General features: G+C 41.7%; 1 protein-coding gene across 1 annotated transcript in view; it reads left to right on the top strand.

Moving 5' to 3' along the window:
- Window positions 1–7,140: 7,140 nt before the first annotated feature.
- Window positions 7,141–19,659, top strand: part of AP1G1 (adaptor related protein complex 1 subunit gamma 1) — a gene marked incomplete at its 5' end in the record, with an annotated part of 77,790 nt that continues 65,271 nt past the window's right edge. The window contains one exon of the mRNA XM_082606041.1: window positions 7,141–7,476. The remainder of the gene's footprint in view (window positions 7,477–19,659) is intronic.

The raw sequence follows: 19,659 nt of genomic DNA, 5'->3' as shown, positions 1-19,659 counted from the left end.
CATATACAAAATTAGAGCGAATAATATAATGAACTTTCATGTACCCATCCCTCAGTTTCAACAGTTATCAGTATTGTGCTGCTTTTATTTCATCTACCTATCTGTTCCTCTTTTTTTTTTTTGACAGAGAAGGAATTTAAAGTAAATCTCAAACATTATGCCTGTAAGTTCATCTGTAAATACTTCAGTATATATGTGTAACACATACCCTTTACTTTCATAATATAAAACAATGTCATTATGGTTCTGAGGAAGTCGATTTTGAAGCTCTTAACCGAGACTTGAAATGCTGATGAAGCCACCCAATTCCTTAGTCCTGGATTGACTATTTGTTTGGGAATCAGGGCTCCTGGGCACAAATTTTAATATGGCCACCTGTGTGTGGGTCTGTAGTTTTCTCATTTACAATCTCTTCCATCTCTTAAACTTTATGGTTCTCTGTCTGCCTCTTCTTGGGATAAGGCACCTCACCCTGGCACCTGGTCAAGTCCTAGATCGTCCTCTGGCATGTGTGAATAGCTTGGCAGAGGAGTTTCGTGTTCCCTGAACTGGGTACCAGGAACTGGCTGCCCCAGTTACTGTGGATGTCCCAACACTTCTTGGACTTCCCAGGCTAATTTTAAAGCAACTTGTAGGACTGACTGATTTTAAAAGAACAAGGATGAGGCTCTGCCCTTAAAGGAAAAGTAAACCATTTTACCATGAATCCTTCCAGGGAAATCACAGTGCCCATACTAAGGAAATAAAACAACTTGACTAGGAAACAATGAGTCAGAAGCCCTGCTCTGTTTCTGGATGGTTCATCCTTCTCTGGTAGCCTCAGTTGTTCTTTTTCTTCCAGTTTATTGAGATATAATTGACACACAGCACTGTATAAGAATAAAGTATACAGCATAATGATTTGACTTACATCATGAAGTGATTATCACAAGTTTAGTGAACACCCAGCATCTCAAATAGGTACAAAATTAAATTATTTTTTTCTTGTGATGAGAACTTTTAGGATTTATTCTCTTAGCAACTCTCATTATCATGTTGTACATAACATCCGTAGTACTTATTTATCTTATAACTGTAAGTTTGTACCTTTTGACTGCCTCCATTCCCCCCTCCCCTAAGTCCCCCTCCTCAGTTTTGTCTTCCTAAACAGGAAACTGGCACCATTTCCTCAGGTTGGGGTTTGAGGTGGTTGCAGTCTCATATCTGGTAAGATTTTTCACTCCAAAGGTGCCAGCATAGTATAGAATCATTTACACACGAAGTACAGCTACTCTAGAAAAAACAAAATATTGTGACATAGGGACTTCCCTGGTGGTGCAGTGGTTAAGAATCCGCCTGCCAAAGCAGGGGACACGGGTTTGAGCCCTGATCTGTGAAGACCCCACATGCTGTGGAGCAACTAAGCCCATGAGTCACAACTACTGAGCCTGCATGCCACAACTACTGAAGCCCACGTGCCTAGAGTCCGTGCTCCGCACCAAGAGAAGCCACCGCAATAGAGTACTCCCTGCCCGCCACAACTAGAGAAAGCCCGCGTGCAACAACGAAGACCCAACGCAGCCAAAAATCTAATTAATTAATTAAAAAAATATTGTGACATAAAACATCTCAGGTGGCACTTTGGGTTGCCTCTTTTTTTTTTCTTTTTCTTTTTCAAATACAGCAAGTTCTTATTAGTTATGGGTTTCCTCTTTTTAAAAAGTATTTAAAAAGCTAAGAGGAAGCTTGTCAGAGCCTCCTATCCTCTGGGCTTTGGTCTTTACTTTGAAGGAACATATAGCAGATTTCTAATGCTCTTGGCAGGAGGTCAAAGAGTGTATGGAGTTAGCTGTTGGAATATTAATTTTTACATCATTTCTGGGTTTTCTTATAACTATAGGATTGATTCCTAAAACCTTTTCTCAGGCCAGGGTAAATTGTACTTAGGGGCCACCCTTAAAAGAATTGTAAAAATGCTTTTTGTGAAAACATTACCTAGACAACAGAGGGACTAATTTCACTCTGTCTCTCAGGCTTATTTATAGATTCAGGTGACTCAAAGGATAGCAAAACAGGCCAGTGGAACTGCCTCTTTGACTCACGTCAGTGTATTTCCTCCAGGGTTGCATCCCCTCTTTCCTTTCCTTTCTAGGCTGAGGGCTCTGGCACGTGGAGAAGCAGAAAGAGTTCCTTGTGAAACACGCTGACCACGTTTCTGTAGTGAGAGCTTTCCCCATGCGCTGCAAAGGTCATATGGCTTCAGCTGCCGATACCGAGTCACTTAAGAATCCTGCTGCATCCAGGCCCAAGAGAACAGGTCACCTTCTAGTACCACAGATTCCAACTGACATGCCATGTCTTCCAAAAACCATCTTTCACTGCTCTGGCGCCCAGTGACCTCTCATATTTCTGATTTTGGGGAACTAGGACTTATCTGCTGAGTAATAATATCACTGATATTTTTCTGGATTAAAAAAAATCCAGTTTTCCTCAATGAGATTATAATTATCTGCAGGGTAGGGACTGTCTCTTTTGCATTGTCTGTTACATATTCTGTGCACCCAGGGCAGTGTGGTGTAGCAGAAAGACTCAGGCAGCACATTCATTGAATGATTACTGTATGGACTAAAAGATACATCCAAAGTTGGACGATCTAGATTTGAATCTGATCTCTGCTGTTGGAAGCTGTGACAAATCATTTAATTTCCCTGACCTCCTGTTTCCTTGTATCTAAAATAGGGATGATAAGATTTATCCTAAAGAGAGCTAATATCTATTGAGCCCTTACTTAGTGCCACCTGCTGTTTCTAAATACTTTAAATGTATCAGCTCATTTAATGATCATATCAGCCTTAAGATGCTGATGATACTTTTTTTTTTGGCCATGCCACATGGCATGTGGGACCTTAGTTCCCCAACCAGGGATCAACCCCATGCCCTCTGCAGTGAAAATGTGGAGTTGTAACCACTGGACCGTCAGGGAAGTCCCAAGATGCTGGTGCTACTATTAACTCCATTTTACAGGCGGGCACACTGAGGTTCAGAAATGCTCAGAGATGTTAGGTAACTTGCTGAAGGCCACACAATGAAGAGAGGAAGAGTAAGTTTAAATCCAGGCAGTCTAGCACCAGAAAACAACACTTTTAACTACTATGCTATAGTGCCTGCATGGTTTACAAGCTCATGGTGGGTGAGGAGCAAATGAATCAATATATATGAAAACATTTTTGTAAATTGTGAGACAGAACACACTACTGCACCGGTAGTAGGCAATCAGTAAATGCTGTGGTTGGATTGTGAGGTGGCACAGAAAGTGTTTATACTTATATTCTCATGATGCCTGATACTTTTCAAAGTGCTTTCACACATTTGATCCCTCTGGATAGTAAGGCACTTAGAATCCATTTTGGAATAAAGCAAGTCATAAATAAATATTGGACAGCTGAGGAAACAGGTTCAGAGATATTAAACACTTTGCTCAGGGCACAAAGTCAGTTAAACCCAGCTAGGACTGACATCTGAGTGGTCTGACTCCTGAAGATGCCTCTTCAGTTTTGTTTTTGGTTTTTGTTGTTATTATTTGTTAAACTGAAGCATACTAATTATCAGTAATAAACAAAACCATAAAAACAATGATCTTTTTTCCCCAGCCATTATCTATTGCTAGAAGTTTGTTGAATCCTTTCTGGCTGTTGCTGTTTTCAAAACCAAAATCTGGGACTTCCCTCGTGATGCAGTGGTTAAGAATCGCTTGCCAATGCAGAGGACACGGGTTCAAGCCCTAGTCTGGGAAGATCCCACATGCCGCAGAGCTACTAAGCCCGTGAGCCACAACTACTGAGCCTGTGCTCTAGAGCCCACGAGCCACAACTACTGAGCCCGTGTGCCACAACTACTGGGTCCATGCGCCTGGAGCCCGTGCTCCGCAACGGGAGAAGCTGCCACAATGAGAGGCCCGCGAACCGCAACAAGGAGTGGCCCCCACTTGCTGCAACTAGGGAAAGCCCACGCGCAGCAACAAAGACCCAACACAGCCAAAAATAAATAAAGTAAAAAAAATTAAAACAAAAATCTCCCTTAGTATTTGGATCCATAAAACTACATTATCTTATAAGGACATTTTTCCCCCCAAAATGTGAAAGTCTTTTTTTTCCAAATAAAAATACAGTATACTTATTGCAAAAAACAAAACGTAAAAAAGAAAATAAAAGTCCTCTATAATCCCACCATCCAAAGATAATCATTTTTACATTTTAGTTTTATCCTTCAACATATTTTCTGTGTATATATACACTTTTTACAAGCTCATTTTATAAAACTATATATATATATTTTTCGGTACGCGGGCCTCTCACTGTTGTGGCCTCTCCCGTTGCGGAGCACAGGCTCTGGACGCGCAGGCTCAGCGGCCTTGGCTCACGGGCCTAGCCGCTCCGCGGCATGTGGGATCCTCCTAGACCAAGGCACGAACCAGTGCCCCCTGCATCGGCAGGTGGACTCTCAACTACTGTGCCACCAGGGAAGCCCTATAATACTATTTAAAAAAAAATTATTTTAGGGCTTCTCTGGTGGCGCAGTGGTTGAGAATCTGCCTGCCAATGGAAGGGACACGGGTTCGAGTCCTGGTCTGGGAAGACCCCACATGCCGCGGAGCAACTAGGCCTGCGAGCCACAATTACTGAGCCTACGCATCTGGAGCCTGTGCTCCGCAACAAGAGAGGCCGCGATAGTGAGAGGCCCGCGCACCGCGATGAAGAGTGCCCCCCCTTGCCGCAACTAGGGAAAGCCCTCGCACAGAAATGATGACCCAACGCAGCCATAAATAAATAAAAATTATTTTATTTATTTATGGCTGCGTTGGGTCTTTGTTGCTGCGCGCGGGCTTTCTCTAGTTGTGGCGAGCGGGAGCGACTCCTCATTGCGGTGCGCGGGCTTCTCATTGCGGTGGCTTCTCTTGTTGTGGAGCATGGGCTTTAGGCGTGTGGGCTTCAGTGGTTGTGGCTCCCGGACCCTAGAGCGCAGGCTCAGTAGTTGTGGTGCATGGGCTTAGTTGCTTGGCAGCATGTGGGATCTTCCCGGACCAGGGCTTGAACCCGTGTCCCCTGCATTGGCCGGCAGACTCTTAACAACTGCGCCACCAGGGAAGCCCTATAATACTATTTTGTAATATGTTTTAAAAAATCTGCCATACCCTGCTAATAAAGATAGAGGTATAGCTTCATTTTTTATTGGTAGCATAGTATTCTACTTTACTGATGTGCTGTAATTTATTTATCTGAAATTTGAGGTTATGTTTGAGTAGATGGGCAGCAAGTTTTTCCAAACTTTAATAGCCAGCCACAGAAACCAAAGATCCCAGGATAATGATGACTATCCTATATATTGGGTCAATTGCTTTTAATTTTCAGTTGCATTACTAGAGGAGCTTGGTAATTATAAAGATAAATATAAGTAAAACAATACATGAAGAGGGTTTACATTTTATAATGTCTGTCATTTTCTCCTTAATGTTCTGCTACTTGGCATGGTAGAATCCAAGCTCCTTCTTGTTTCTTAAGAAGATAGTTTAACTTTTCTTTTGTGGTTTGCAATGGTAAACACTTAAATTCGACTTCTAAGCAAATTTTTGTGACTTGCAAACAGAATGCTGTAGGTAACTGCTTTGGAACCTGCAAACTCCTTACTTTTACGGGAGCCCCATACTGTACTTCAGCATGTATAGCTATACCTCAGTGAAATCTGCATTATGGCATTATTATGGTGTTCTAGTTTTACACTTTACTTGCCCTGTCATCAAGAGCTGCACTATACAGTAGCGCATGGAGGGGATATGAGGTGACTGAATTCCATAAGCATTCTGCTCCCCAAATCATTTGCTCTCGGTTGATACCACTCTGAGTGTGGGGGAGGGTGAGTGGGTGCCTACAATTTTCTAACTCCTAAGGTGGTACCACATAGACGAACCCCAGTGGGGGAGGGGAGAGGGAGGGTCGTTTAGCAAGTTACAGCTTCTCTGAGCATCAGTCTCTTTATTTGTAAAACTAAGTTACTTACGCTTGTCTAGTCTGACTCAGGAGGTTGTCGCGAGGGTCAAATTAGATGACATATACGAAGATGCTTTTATAAACAATGTGATATCAATATTTAATAATGAAAAATGATAATTACTATTATTACTCCCTTGGCCTCCTTTCTTTACAGCCACTTGGCATGCCCCAGTAGTTCAAGAACGAAATTGTACAGGCGGGCCTACTCAATTCAGTTTTTGTAAACTGTTTTGAAATCCCCTGCATGAAACCGGCAAAGTAAAAAAGTACAACCCCCTGCCGATGACAGGTCCTAAACTCAAGATTTGTGGTTAGTTCAGTTCTCTTTGTCATCTAGCTAGGTGCTCTGCTTTATTCACTTTCAGGGATACTTTATTGCCATTTCATCTGAAGGAATGGTAGGTCACCTTTCCTTTAAACGGGCCAAGATATCTTGGCTCTCTTCACATAAACATGGAAAATATTCGTGTCAGGTGTTAGTGATTATTTATCAAGCCAGGACCTGTATGGTTGGACTGTTTTTGGCTCAGGTCATTAGTGCATGGAATCACAGTCAGAAAGCCCATTCTGGAATAGTTTTAGCTATCACTAGTCCAAATCCTCTCTTTTTACATTTGAGGAAATTGAAGCCCAGAGAGTTTAAATATCTTTTTCAATGCACAGGTTGAAAGGTGATACTGGGCTTGGAATCTATTCTTCTGTGTCATCCTCTCTTTTTATTTTTATAAAATACATTGCAAAGACTCCATAAAAACCTCAGAATCCAAGACCACTTGGAGCATGTTCCTGAAGTTAAGCTAAAGAGAAAGCTAAGGTCTCAAACGTGATAGGTGAGAATTTGGGGTTCTGGTGGATTAGGACCGGCACAGCCAGGTTCAGTGTTCTCCGCCCCCACCTGCCTCGCCTCCTCACTTCCTTCATACCTTGCTAGCCCCACCCTCTTCAGGTGGCCCCGCCACTTCCTGGTAGCCCAACCCACCCACCCCCAATCACCACCATCAAAGCGGAACCAATGTCCGTGGGCTCTGGGGTCGACCGGATCTTTCTCGCTCAGACTCTTCGCAGCGGTGACTCGGCAGCAGCGTCTCGCGTCATCAGTGACAGCCCCGACCCTTGCTACGCTTTGCGTCGCTCTGCCAGGAACAGTCACCTCCTCCTTGGCAAATAGTCCTCGGCGGGGTCCGAGTTCTTGGATAATAGGAGAGGGGAGGCACGAGAAGTTGCGGTCAGGGGACGCGGGATCGACAAGCATAGGGAGATAGGGACCGAAGTTTCTGCGATAGTGTGCAAAGTTAGTTAAAAACTCCTTCCGACCTACGGATCCCTCCGCCTGCAGTAGCGGTGGTGAGGCCGAGGGAGCCGCCATTTTGGATGTTCGGTTCCTGCTGCCCCTGCTGCCACTGCTGCTGCCGCCCCCGGAGCTGCAGGTTTCGTTCGAGGTTTCGGGCCGGTGAGTGTCACTCGCGGCGCTAAAAGCATATTGCCTTTTTTTACCCCGCGCCTGCCGGGAGCGCTCGGCCAGAAGCTTCCTGTCAATCCCAGGTGTCCGGTCCCAGACCGTGGCGGGTGAAGAGAGGACAGAAGCTGGGCCAGGAGGGGCCCGGAGCTCAGGGGTTGTTACGACTTCTTGAGCGCCGACCCCGAGGCGTCGGACCGGGAGGGTCCGCGCGCGGCTGCGTTCCTTGCTGTGGCGTTGCCCGGCCGGTGCGGGCCTCCTTGGACCCATTGATTTTTTCAGGCTGTGCTTCTCCTTTTGGGGCTCATTCAGAGAGCTTGGGGTTTGCGGGGCGGGTCTCACCCCCGCGTGTCTTCTCTATGCCACATATCAGCGTTCTTGTATCTTGTACCTGGGTCAGGTCTTTCGTGGAACTCTCTTCAGCACTTCCAAATGCTCAGTTAAACGTCGTCTGCACCTGCATTGCCGTTCTTTTCAAACTGGACATTGGCCTCGCTTCTCTCTAGCCTTCCGACCAACTTCTTTCCCAATTTTCCGGGCTTTTTTTCCCCCCATCTCTATTTTCTTAAACTCACCTGCGAATACACTGCTTACTCTTCTCTCAAACTCCTGATCCTGCAGGCGTCGATAACTAATAATTCTCCCGATCTTCTTGACCGCTTGACAGAGTCGGGACGTTGGTTGTGTTTCCTTGTTAGGTATAGGAGGTTCGTCGAACCACTCGCTCAGAGTGTACTTCAACAGTAAATGTTTATAAAGTTCATTAAAGGGCTTTTGGGGGGAAGGTGGTAGGGAGAGGCTGTCAAATGTTTTCTCATTTGTGGAATGACACTTCCTATGCTGAACACTTAGCTTTTGGGTACTTTTTGACACTTAGTATTTTTCTTGATGTATATCCCTGCCCATGGAAATCTGCCTGTGAAAAAGAATTTTTTTTTTTTTGTAAAAGAATCTTAATCTGACATTGGTAGAAAGGAAAGTAACTTTTTTGGCTACTGTAGGGATTAGTTAACAGAAGAGAGGAGTGAATGAAAATTTCCTAGTGATTTTAACTTTCAAGTGGTTTGTACAGTAGTGTTCTTCATTGACTAACTCTAAAAAGATACTTGGATTGACTTCGAGTATTGGATTTTTCTGGGGATAGTTGGATTTTAAATATTCACTTTTACTGTTCTCCATAGTGCTTGTCAGACTGTATACCCCTTAACTTTTGTTTTAAAAATATAGACTGTCCAGGTACCCATAATTTCATCACTTTTATTCTACTCTTAACGTATGTTTTGCAGTATAGCATGCTTGAATAAAAAGCATTTCACTGCAATTCATTGATTATTTCTTACATTTCAAGTTAGGTGTGATTGAGTCACCTCTATTTCACCTCAGCCTGCGTTTTAACATCTGCAAAAGAGAAATAACTTATTTGAGATTGTAGCCTAGTGACTGCTGAAACTTGAATTTATAACTTGAACTGGATCAAATCTTTTAATACTTCTAATCCATGTTTAAGTTCGTTGTTCTTATCAGGTTATTATCAGGTAGATAAATTCCTGTACTAGTCCTATGATGTCTTAGTAGAAGAGTGAATGTTTTCATTGTAAATAGTGTTCTTGTTATTTGTTTTAAGGAGACTTCAAAAATATATTTACTATTTGTGTATTTACTCTGAAGCTATGGAGTTTTCTCTTTTGGTTTAAAGAACTGTCAAACAGAACATATATGGAATCCTCACTCATTTACTAAGTATCCCCTTGTAGTTGTTACTGAAATGTTCCATTTCTGAGATACACTTTTATATATTTTTTAAATTTTATTTATTTTTTAAATAAATTTATTTATTTATTTATTTATCTTTGGCTGCACTGAGTCTTCGTTGCTGCGCACGGGCTTTCTCTAGTTGGAGTGAGCAGGGGCTACTCTTGGTTGCAATGTGCGGCTTCTCATTGGGGTGGCTTGTCTTTGTTAAGGAGCACGGGCTGTAGGTGTGTGGGCTTCAGTAGTTGTGCACACGGGCCCAGTAGTTGTGGCTCGCAGGCTCTAGAGCGCAGGCTCAGTAGTTGTGGCTCATGGGCTTAGTTGCTCCACGGCATGTGGGGTCTTCCCAGACCAGGGCTCGGACTGTGTCCCCTGCCTTGGCAGGCGGATTCTTAACCACTGAGCCACCAGGTAAGTCTCTGAGATACACTTTTAAAACAACGTATTGGAAGAGCTATCAGATAGGTGTTATTTACTCAGTTCATTTCATGGTATTATGTACTGGTATTTAAATGTCATCCATTATTAGGTAGTTTGCATTCAATTGGAGAAAGCATCCTTTGCCTTGCAAATGATAAGTAAAGTGTTTATTTTAGTGCACATTTTAAAAAAATTATTATTTATTTTATTTATTTATTTTTGGCTGCATTGGGTCCTTGTTGCTGTGTGCGGGCTTTCTCTTAATTGCGGTGAGCAGGGGCTACTCTTCGTTGCGGTGCGTGGGCTTCTCATTGTGGTGGCTTCTCTTGTTGCAGAGCATGGGCTTCACGCGCCCGGGCTTCAGGAATTGTGGCCCGCGGGCTCTTGAGTGCAGGCTCAGTTGCTTAGTTGCTTAGTGCAGGTTTAGTTGCTCTGCGGCATATGGGATCTTCCTGGACCAGGGCTTGAACCCGTGTACCCTGCATTGGCTGGCAGATTCTTAACCACTGCGCCACCAGGGAAGCCCCTATTTTAGTGCACCTTTGATTGATCAGCACATACTCGAATGTCTACTTTGTCTAAGGGGTTGTTGGGATTATACTTGGAATAAACATTGTTTAGGAAACCTCAGTTTATTTTCTTTTGGAGCAGTTGCTTGTTCTTTGATCTGTTTCACTGACAGCAGTTCTAGATTTGAAGATGAATTTTAGAGTGAAACTATAAAGTTCAAAAATTGTCAGCAATGCCTTGGTGATATTTTTCATCTCACTATTTTTAAAGTAGTCTTGAAATAAGTCGTGTACAAAACCAAAAACTCAAGTTTTTATGTGATCTGTAACAACTCTATGCAAATTGAAAAAGTTGAATGAGTATTTTCCAAAAGATTATTTTTTAATTAAAAAAATTGAATTGGGAAAATACATACCAAAGCAGATTTTCAAAATGCTTAATCCCCTTATTTGCATTTGCTGAGGATTTAAAAATTTTGTGTATACAGCAGGATTTGATATCAAAACTTTAAAACTCTTATTTAGATTTAGCTTCAGAAAATCTAAAACTGTTACCTTTCTTCAAACTGCAGCAACTTGTTTATCTGTTTTAGGTGCTTGTCATTCAGTCTTCCTTTATGAATCGTTCTCAGTTGATTTTGGCATTATTTCATCCCTTTGTTACTTACATTCAGTTTCTTTCATTCAGGATGGTATTAAAGTAGCAAGCAGTTTTAAAATTATGGGAACATATAGATTTATCTAAGTTCTTATGTTTCTTGGCTTATAGGTTTTGAAAATCATCTTTGTTAAAAAGTATTAGGATTTTTCCATTTGCTTTTTTTAAAATTAATTTATTTTTGGCTGCATTAGGTTTTCATTGCTGCATGTGGGCTTTCTTTAGTTGCATCGAGCGGGGGCTACTCTTCGTTGCGGTGCATGCACTTCTCATTGCGGTGGCTTGTTGCGGAGCATGGGCTCTAGGTGCGTGGGCTTCAGTAGTCGTGGCACGTGGGCTCAGTAGTTGTGGTTCGCGGGCTCTAGAGCGCAGGCTCAGTAGTTGTGGCGCACAGGCTTAGTTGCTCCGTGGCATGTGGGATCTTCCTGGACCAGGGCTCAAACCCGTGTTCCCTGCATTGGCAGGCGGATTCTTAACCACTGCGCCACCAGGGAAGCCCTCCATTTGCTTTTTGTATAGAAAATTTTGTATCAGTAAAGGTGTCATTTCTACCTTCAAAGTACATGTAAGGTTTTTCTTCACTGAAGGAGTAACATAAAACGCTTAATTTGCCATGAGTTCTGCTTACTGGAACAATCTCTTGTCAAAGTTTGAAGAGTCCAAAAGTGGAAGAAAAAAAAAAACCCACACTTGCCAAACTTGTTGAGTCAGTATTAACTAACACTTTTGTACAAAAAAGGGCAAGGGTTAGGATAATGTGATTAAAATGAGAAATGCTTTTTTCACTAGGTACTTGGAAATTTTGCCTTTTTTGGGGGGGCCTTGTTTTGGCCTACTCAGACCATTGGAGAGAGAAAATTAATGAGTTATAAGCATTACCAGTGAAAAACAGTCTTAGAAGGAAAAAATTTTGTTTTTTCTTTTTTTAAAGATGGAGAAAACATATGTGACCTTTGTACTTTATTAATAATTAAAGACATCTTAAAGGCAAGTAGTTTTTACCCTCCTTTCTCTGTTGTTACAGTGCAGCAGTCACAGTGTAACCTGATATGCAATTGCTTTGCTCACTCCAGTTTGCATGTTGTAGCTGATTGTGTTGGGCTGAGCATCCTAGGCTTTGCAGCTTATCTGGCTTTGAGGTTAATGTTATGGATTCTTGGGAAGAGCAAATATGAGAAAGGCATGAACTTAGATCTTTGGAACTGTAAAATATTTGCACTCCCCTCCTTATAAGCCTTTGGGTTAAAATTAAGACTGTCAGAGCATAGATGATGTACACTACTTGGTTATAAGATGTAACTTTTGTGAATGATCACACAGTTGAACAACTCAAATTAAAAGAAGTTCCATCAGTGTTTTTGCAGCTCAGTTTAGTAGCTACTTACTAAACCTCACTGTTGGGAAATTGTTCAGTTTCAAGCTGAAGAAAAGGAAGGGAAGTTAATTTTTTAAATTCCTTTTTTAAAGTCTGCACGAAAGATTCCCTTCCCACTTTTTGAAATTTTTAATAACATAATACTTTTAAAATATGGTGAAAATACTGGTTTGAAATGAATGGGGAAACTAACTGAAAAAATAGGTATGCTGTGTAGAGTTAATTGAATCTTTGTAGATATTAGGGTTTTTTTGGGTATGATTACTGAAGAAAAACTGTTGTAAGAAGAAGCAGTCTTGGGCTTTCCCTGGCGGTCCAGTGGTTAAGACTGCGTGCTTCCATTGCAGGGGGCGTGGGTTCGATCCCTGGTCAGGGAACTAAGATCCTGCATGCCGCTCTTTGTGGCCAAAAATTTAAAAAACAGTCAACCAAACAAAAAAGAAAGAGTCTCTTTTTCTTTTTCAAAAATATTTACTTATTTATTTGGCTGCATCGGGTCTTAGTTGCGGTATGAGGCTCTCTGTTGTAGCACGTGGGATCCATCTCCCTGACCAGGGGTTGAACCCTGGCCCCTTGCATTGGGAGCATGGAGTCCCAGCCACTGGACCACCAGGGAAGTCCCTGAGCCTCTTTTTCTGATAGTACTCAATAAATATATTTGATTTTTTTAAATGTGTATTTCTCTCTGTCAGTGAAGACATGACCTCTGTATTTTCTTTAGAAACTTTACATGATGAAAGCTTAATAGATGGTGTTGATTATTTAAGAAAGTAGAATGAGGAAGTTGCTTACAATTTGACTTTACTAGCACTTGGTTGTATTATTCTATTTACACACACTGAACCTTTTGCTGTTTCTTGAATACTCCATGTTCTTTCTTTCATTGTACCTGTTCTGCTTATACCTGGAATGCTTTTCTTTCTCCCTTCTATCTGGTGAACCTATTCTTCCTTCCTCTCTACACCAGGCAAAGGAGTATAGTACCTTTTTTTTTTTTTTAGTATTTGTTGAATTGTTTACTTTTCCTGAGCTTCAGAGGACTAGAACTATCTAATTGATGGCATCCCTAGTACATAGCACAGTGCCTGGCACTTAGTAGCTACTCTGCAGAATAGATGATGTGAATGAAAATAATATGGAAACATGTTCAGGTCCTCAGATATATGGTAATTGGTCAAGCCAAAAGCAGTCAGGGTCCGGTGTGAGCTCTGGAAGTTTACTACAGGTCATTTACTTGTGACCAATAGAGTTGATATCAGTGAAGTTTATTTTCAGGTTTAGAACATATATAAAACCTTATCTCCGTGTCTTTGAAAATATTATTTAGATGTTTAATTCTAAAATTGATATTATCCTTTCCTCTTTGCAATTTGCTCAGACTCTTTCTTATGCAAAAGCTTCAAGTGACAGCAAAGAAATCTACTCTTCCTGCCATCTTTTTTCTTTCTTTTGAATACCTATTATTACGTAATTCATTTATGCTGAAGAAACTAATAGTAAATTGAGAACTTCAGTCTTTCCCCCAAAATGGAAATATGTTGATAGTTCAGTGATTTGTTACTGACTCTCCCTTTGTGTTTTGTTTTGTTTTTTAACATCTTTTTTTTTTTGCGGTTCGCGGGCCTCTCACTATTGTGGCCTCTCCCATTGCGGAGCACAGGCTCTGGACGCGCAGGCTCAGCGGCCATGGCTCACAGGCCCAGCCGCTCCGCGGCATGTGGGATCTTCCTGGACCGGGGCACGAACCCGTGTCCCCTGCATCGGCAGGTGGACTCTCAACCACTGCGCCAAGGGGAGCCCTAACATCTTTATTGGAGTGTAATTGCTTTACAATGTTGTGTTAGTTTCTGCTGTATAACAAAGTGAATTTTTTTTAATATTTATTCGGTTGCACTGGGTCTTAGTTGTGGCATGCGGGTTCCTTAGTTGTGGCATGTGAACTCTTAGTTGTGGCATGCATGTGGGATCTAGTTCCCTGATCAGGGCTTGAACCCAGGCTCCCTGCATTAGGAGCAAAGAGTCTTAACCACTGCGCCATCAGGGAAGTCCCTCTCCCCTTGTGTTTTTTTTTTTTTTTTTTTTTTGCGGTACGCGGGCCTCTCACTGTTGTGGCCTCTCCCGTTGCGGAGCACAGGCTCCGGACGCACTGGCTCAGCGGCCATGGCTCACGGGCCCAGCCGCTCTGCGGCATGTGGGATCCTCCCGGACTGGGGCACGAACCCGCGTCCCCTGCATTGGCAGGCGGACTCTCAACCACTGCGCCACCAGGGAAGCCCTCCCCTTGTGTTTGAATAATCTACTTTAATAGTGCTGAGGATTTTGTAAAAGTCTTAATCTATTTAATTTACAGCATCATAGAGGTCCATTGTAATAAATGAAAAAAATCTAAATACATACTTCTAAAAAAAAGCTGTTCATTTCCCTAATCCCTTTGTTATTACTCCCCAGCCATTTTACCAGGTTATGGGTATACTTCAACATTTCTCTCCATGCTTTGTCAAGTACTATATATACAACATTAATGTGCATATATAGGGATTCTTTGTTTTGTTTTGTTTGCGGTACGCGGGCCTCTCACTGTTGCGGCCTCTCCTGTTGCGGAGCACAGGCTCCGGACGCGCAGGCTCAGCGGCCATGGCTTACGGGCCCAGCCGCTCCACGGCATGTGGGATCCTCCCGGACCGGGGCACGAACCCGTGTCCCCTGCATCAGCAGGTGGACTCTCAACCACTGCGCCACCAGGGAAGCCCGGGATTCTTTGTTTTTACAAAAGGTAGAGCATACCTTTTTTTTTTTTTTGATCATACTTTTTATGTTACTCTGTAACAAGGTTTTCTTAACACATCATAGTCAGTAAATATAATTCTATCTTGTTCTTTTAAATATCCCTATTATGGGGCTTCCCTGGTGGCGCAGTGGTTGAGAGTCCGCCTGCCGATGCAGGGGACGCGGGTTCGTGCCCCGGTCCGGGAAGATCCCACATGCCGCGGAGCGGCTGGGCCCGTGAGCCATGGCCGCTGGGCCTGCGTGTCCGGAGCCTGTGCTCCGCAACGGGAGAGGCCACAGCAGTGAGAAGCCCACGTAATGCAAAAAAAAAAAATAAATAAAAAAAAATATCCCTATTATGTCTCATAGTATGGATGTACTCTACGTAATTTATTCAGCTATTTTCTTGTGGACATTTGGGCTGTTTCTAGATTTTGCCACTACAAACAGCGCTACAGTAAACATCCTTGTACATGTCACCCTATTTGCTGATGCTATTATTTCTACAGGCTAGAATCTCCAAGGTGGGATTTCTGAGTTAAAGGAATTATATTTTAAATGTTATTATTGCCAGATTACTCTCTAAATAGATTGTCATAATTTCCATCTCCACTAGCAGTGGGTTCTCCATAACATCACATAATTAGACGTAATTACTTAATTTAATTTTTGCTGCTCTGCTAGTTGGTAAATGGTTTCTCAGTTTCGTCTTAATTTTAATTTCCTTGACTATTGCTGGAGCTAGCCTCTTTTGATATGATTTTTGGGCTTTTGGATTTCCTTTACTGAGAATTGTATGTCCTTGGTTCATTTTTCTTTCAAGTTATTTTTCTCCTTATCTTGTAGGAACATCTTATGGTACATTAATTCTTTGTTGTATAACACATGCGTTTATTAATCTGGAGTTAATTTTTATATAGTGTGAAGGGGTCTTATGGTTTTCCTTTGTATAAAGAGCCAACTATGTCTAGACTAAATAAACCATCCTTTTCTCAATGAATTAAATGCCACTTTATCATATGTAAAGTTCCCATATATGTTTGCTCTATTTCTGGATGTTCTGTTTTACTCTTCCTGTACCATTATTTTACTGTTTTGAATATCATAACTTTATAGAAACTTACACTCTGTTAAGAATAGCTCCTGTCACTGTACTTTTCCATTTTCTTGGCTGTTCTTAAACATTTATTCTTATATCTGTATGGGTTGAAAATAATTCTGTTGAGTTCAGAAAACCTCAGAAAAGCCCAGTGTTTTTTTATTTTTAATTAATTTTTAAAAATTTATTTTATTTTTGGCTGTTTTAGGTCTTCATTGCTGCACACGGGCTTTCTTTAGTTGCAGCGAGTGGGGGCTACTCTGCAGTGCGCGGGCTTCTCATTGCGGTGGCTTCTTTTGTTGAGTCATGGGCTCTAGGTGCGCGGGCTTCAGTAGTTGTGGCACGTGGGCTCAGTAGTTGTGGCACGTGGGCTCTAGAGCACAGGCTCAGTAGTTGTGGCACACGGGCTTAATTGCTCCGCAGCATGTGGGGTCTTTTCGGACCAGGGCTGGAACCCGCGTCCTCTGCATTAGCAGATAGCTTCTTAACCACTGCGCCACCAGGGAAGCCCAAGCCCAGTGTTTGGAATTGCACTGTATTTATATATTAATTTTGGGAGGCCTGACATTTTTTAATGAGGATAACTTTTCCTTATTATGATGTTTCCATTTATTGAGATCTTATTTTAGTTTTAGGTTCTTCAGTAAAGGTTTCATAGATTTAATATCTGTCTTCATCTAGTTCATGTACCTTTCTTGCTAAGTTTATTCCTAGATATTTTATAGTTTTCGGCATTGTTGTCAGTGGGACTTTTCCCCCCTCTATTTCTAACTAATGTCAAATATAGGTTAAAAATGAATCTTTCATTTCTTATAGACCAGAGCCCCTCATCCCCACCCCCTTCTTGCTATCCCAAATTAACAGAACTTGGATTCATGAAGAATACGCTAGGGAAAATTTATCTTAGTATTAAATCATTTTCTCATAACTTTCTAATGTCACCGTGTGGAAAAATGCCCATAGATAACTGTGACTCTGTCCTTTTAGATTGAATACCATCTTATTATTTTGAAAGTTTGCAGTTTTGCTTTATTTATCCATTCTTGTAGTTTTTGTTAATTTGTTTGAATCTTCAAAGCAAGAATTCTCAAATTATACATGTTCATTATACGAAAGATATCAAAATATACAGAAGTTAAAAATGCATCTATATTCACACTAGGCACAGATATTTCCCTTAAAATTTATCTTATCCTTTGGTGCGTATCTTTAAGAAAATTAAGATTTTATTTGGAGAATTTTGTGACAGTTTTGGATAATTGAGGACTCTAGGATATCTTTGCTAAAATCAGGGTTAGGAGAGTGAAAAATTGCTTTTTATTTTATTTGTGTCAAATTTGATATTGATCATGTTCATCTATCATTGTTTATTGGGCCTTTTTTAAAAAAATGAATTTATTTATTTATTTATTTATTTTTGGCTGCACTGGGTCTTTGTTGCTGTACGAGGGCTTTCCTCTAGTTGCGGTGAGCGGGGGCTACTCTTTGTAGTGCCCGGGCTTCTCATTGTGGTGGCTTCTTGTTGCAGAGCATGGGCTCTAGGCGCACGGGCTTCAGGAGTTGTGGCTCGCGGGTTCTACAGCGCAGGTTCAGTAGTCGTGGCACACGGGCTTAGTTGATCCACGGCATGTGGGATCTTCCCAGACTAGGGTTCGAACCCGTGTTTCCTGCATTGGCAGGCGGATTCTTAACCACTGTGCGACCAGGGAAGCCCTATTCAGCCTTTATTGCTTTTCATGTGAATTAATGTGATCGAATCGTTCAGTAGACATTTGCATTTACATACATCCATTTAAAAAATCTCAGTTTTGGTTATGGATAATTAAGCATAAAAGAAGATTCCTGTAACACTGTGGCATTTTAGGGAGAATTGAGCTTAAGATCTCTCAGAGGGATGCCAACTGGCTGCCTAGACAGGGTGTGGTGGTATCTTAATGTGGTCACTCGTTTCATAGCCTTAGCCTTGAAGATCCAGAAATTCCATTTCAGTGTTTCACCTAGGAATGATTCATCTTGATCGAACTCACTGATGTGTAAGTTAAAATAACAGTGTTATAATTCATAAGGGGTTATGCTTTTCTACTGAATTACCTGTGTCTACTTTCCAGGGCATTCTGTTCCTCGTATGGAGGTGTTTGGGAGGCAGGGTACTTAAGAGTACTTAAGAAGGTGATTAATAATCAGAAAGCTGCATTGTGAGCCTGAAACCAGAGCATATAAAGTTGGCTGGTCTTGAGTGTTTCATCATTCTAGGCCACTGTGAAACTTGATGAAAGAACTATCCCTGTCCCACAATGGTGTTTGCCTCTCCAGAGACCAAAATGCTTATCCCCAGATTTAATCTCTTTTATTCAAACAATGATGTACTAACACTGGTCTCTCCGTTTTCTTCACTCTGTAGAACATTCCCTTCTATGAACACATTCTTCATACAGGAGAAATAGATGTGCACTGCCTCCCCCTCCCCGCCCACTTTCCCCAAAAGAAAGAAAACCATAAAAACACAGTGAGAAAGCTAAGTCATATTAATAACAGGTGGTGTCTATAAGATATATATTGGAAAGTAAAAGTCAGTATCAACAGCATTATGATTTGGTTTAAGTTTCTTACTATTAAGCATCCTTACTATTTTGGTCATAGTATTTTGCAAGTTTTAAATGCACTAAAGCAATTCAAATATACATACAAGATAAAAATCTGAAATAGAGGTTCTGTGGGGAGCATAATTTGAAATTATAGGCCATATGGAGAGTATGAGAGAGAAAGCAGAGTAACTTCTTTTGGAGGGTTTTGCCCAGTGTTAACATAGGTCCCTTGAGTATTTTCAGCCATACTTACAAATCAATGACTGGATTGTTACACAGTAATGAGTGGTAAAGTTAACTGAGATCTAATTTCTGATTGTTTAGCAAGAAAGACTTCAAGTATAGTGAGTGGATAGAAAAGGAGATAATTTTAATATTGAAAATTATTTAGTATTAATTTATGATTTCTTTTTAGATTTAGAGCTCAAATCTAAACTTTAAGTTTAGAGGAAGAAGGACCAAATAGCAAGCAGGAGCCCCAGCCTCTTGGTTATATGTTTTTTTTTTTTAATAAATAAATAAATAAAATAAACAAGTACATATATTTTTTTATGGCTGCGTTGGGTCTTCGTTGCTGCACGCAGGCTTTCTCTAGTTGCGGCGAGTGGGGGCTACTCTTCATTGCAGTGCGTGGGGTTCTCATTGCTGGGGCTCTCTTATTGTGGAGCACAGGCTCTAGGTGCCCAGGCTTGAGTAGTTGTGGCATGCGGGCTTAGTAGTTGTGGCACACGGGCTTAGTTGCTCTGCTGCATGTGGGATCTTCCCGGACCAGGGCTCGAACCCATGTCCCCTGCATTGGCAGGCGGATTCTTAACCACTGTGCCACCAGGGAAGTCCTGGTTATATGTTTTTGACTGTTGGCTGTCAGCTCAGAGCTCACAGCCCGGGAGTGAGGTCAGAAGTAGGAAGAAAGTTAACTGAGCAGGGTAGAATAGAGGACTGGGTTGAGTCCTTTCCCATAGCTGTTAGCAGCCAGTGCACTTTATGTTGTATGCTTTAGAAAGGACAAGTAT

This window comes from Mesoplodon mirus (genome assembly GCF_964341445.2).
Source record: "Mesoplodon mirus genome assembly, chromosome: 19".
In the NCBI taxonomy this organism is placed as follows: domain Eukaryota; kingdom Metazoa; phylum Chordata; class Mammalia; order Artiodactyla; family Ziphiidae; genus Mesoplodon; species Mesoplodon mirus.
Note: the sequence above shows the minus strand (reverse complement) of the source record. Positions and strands in the feature narration are given on the sequence as shown.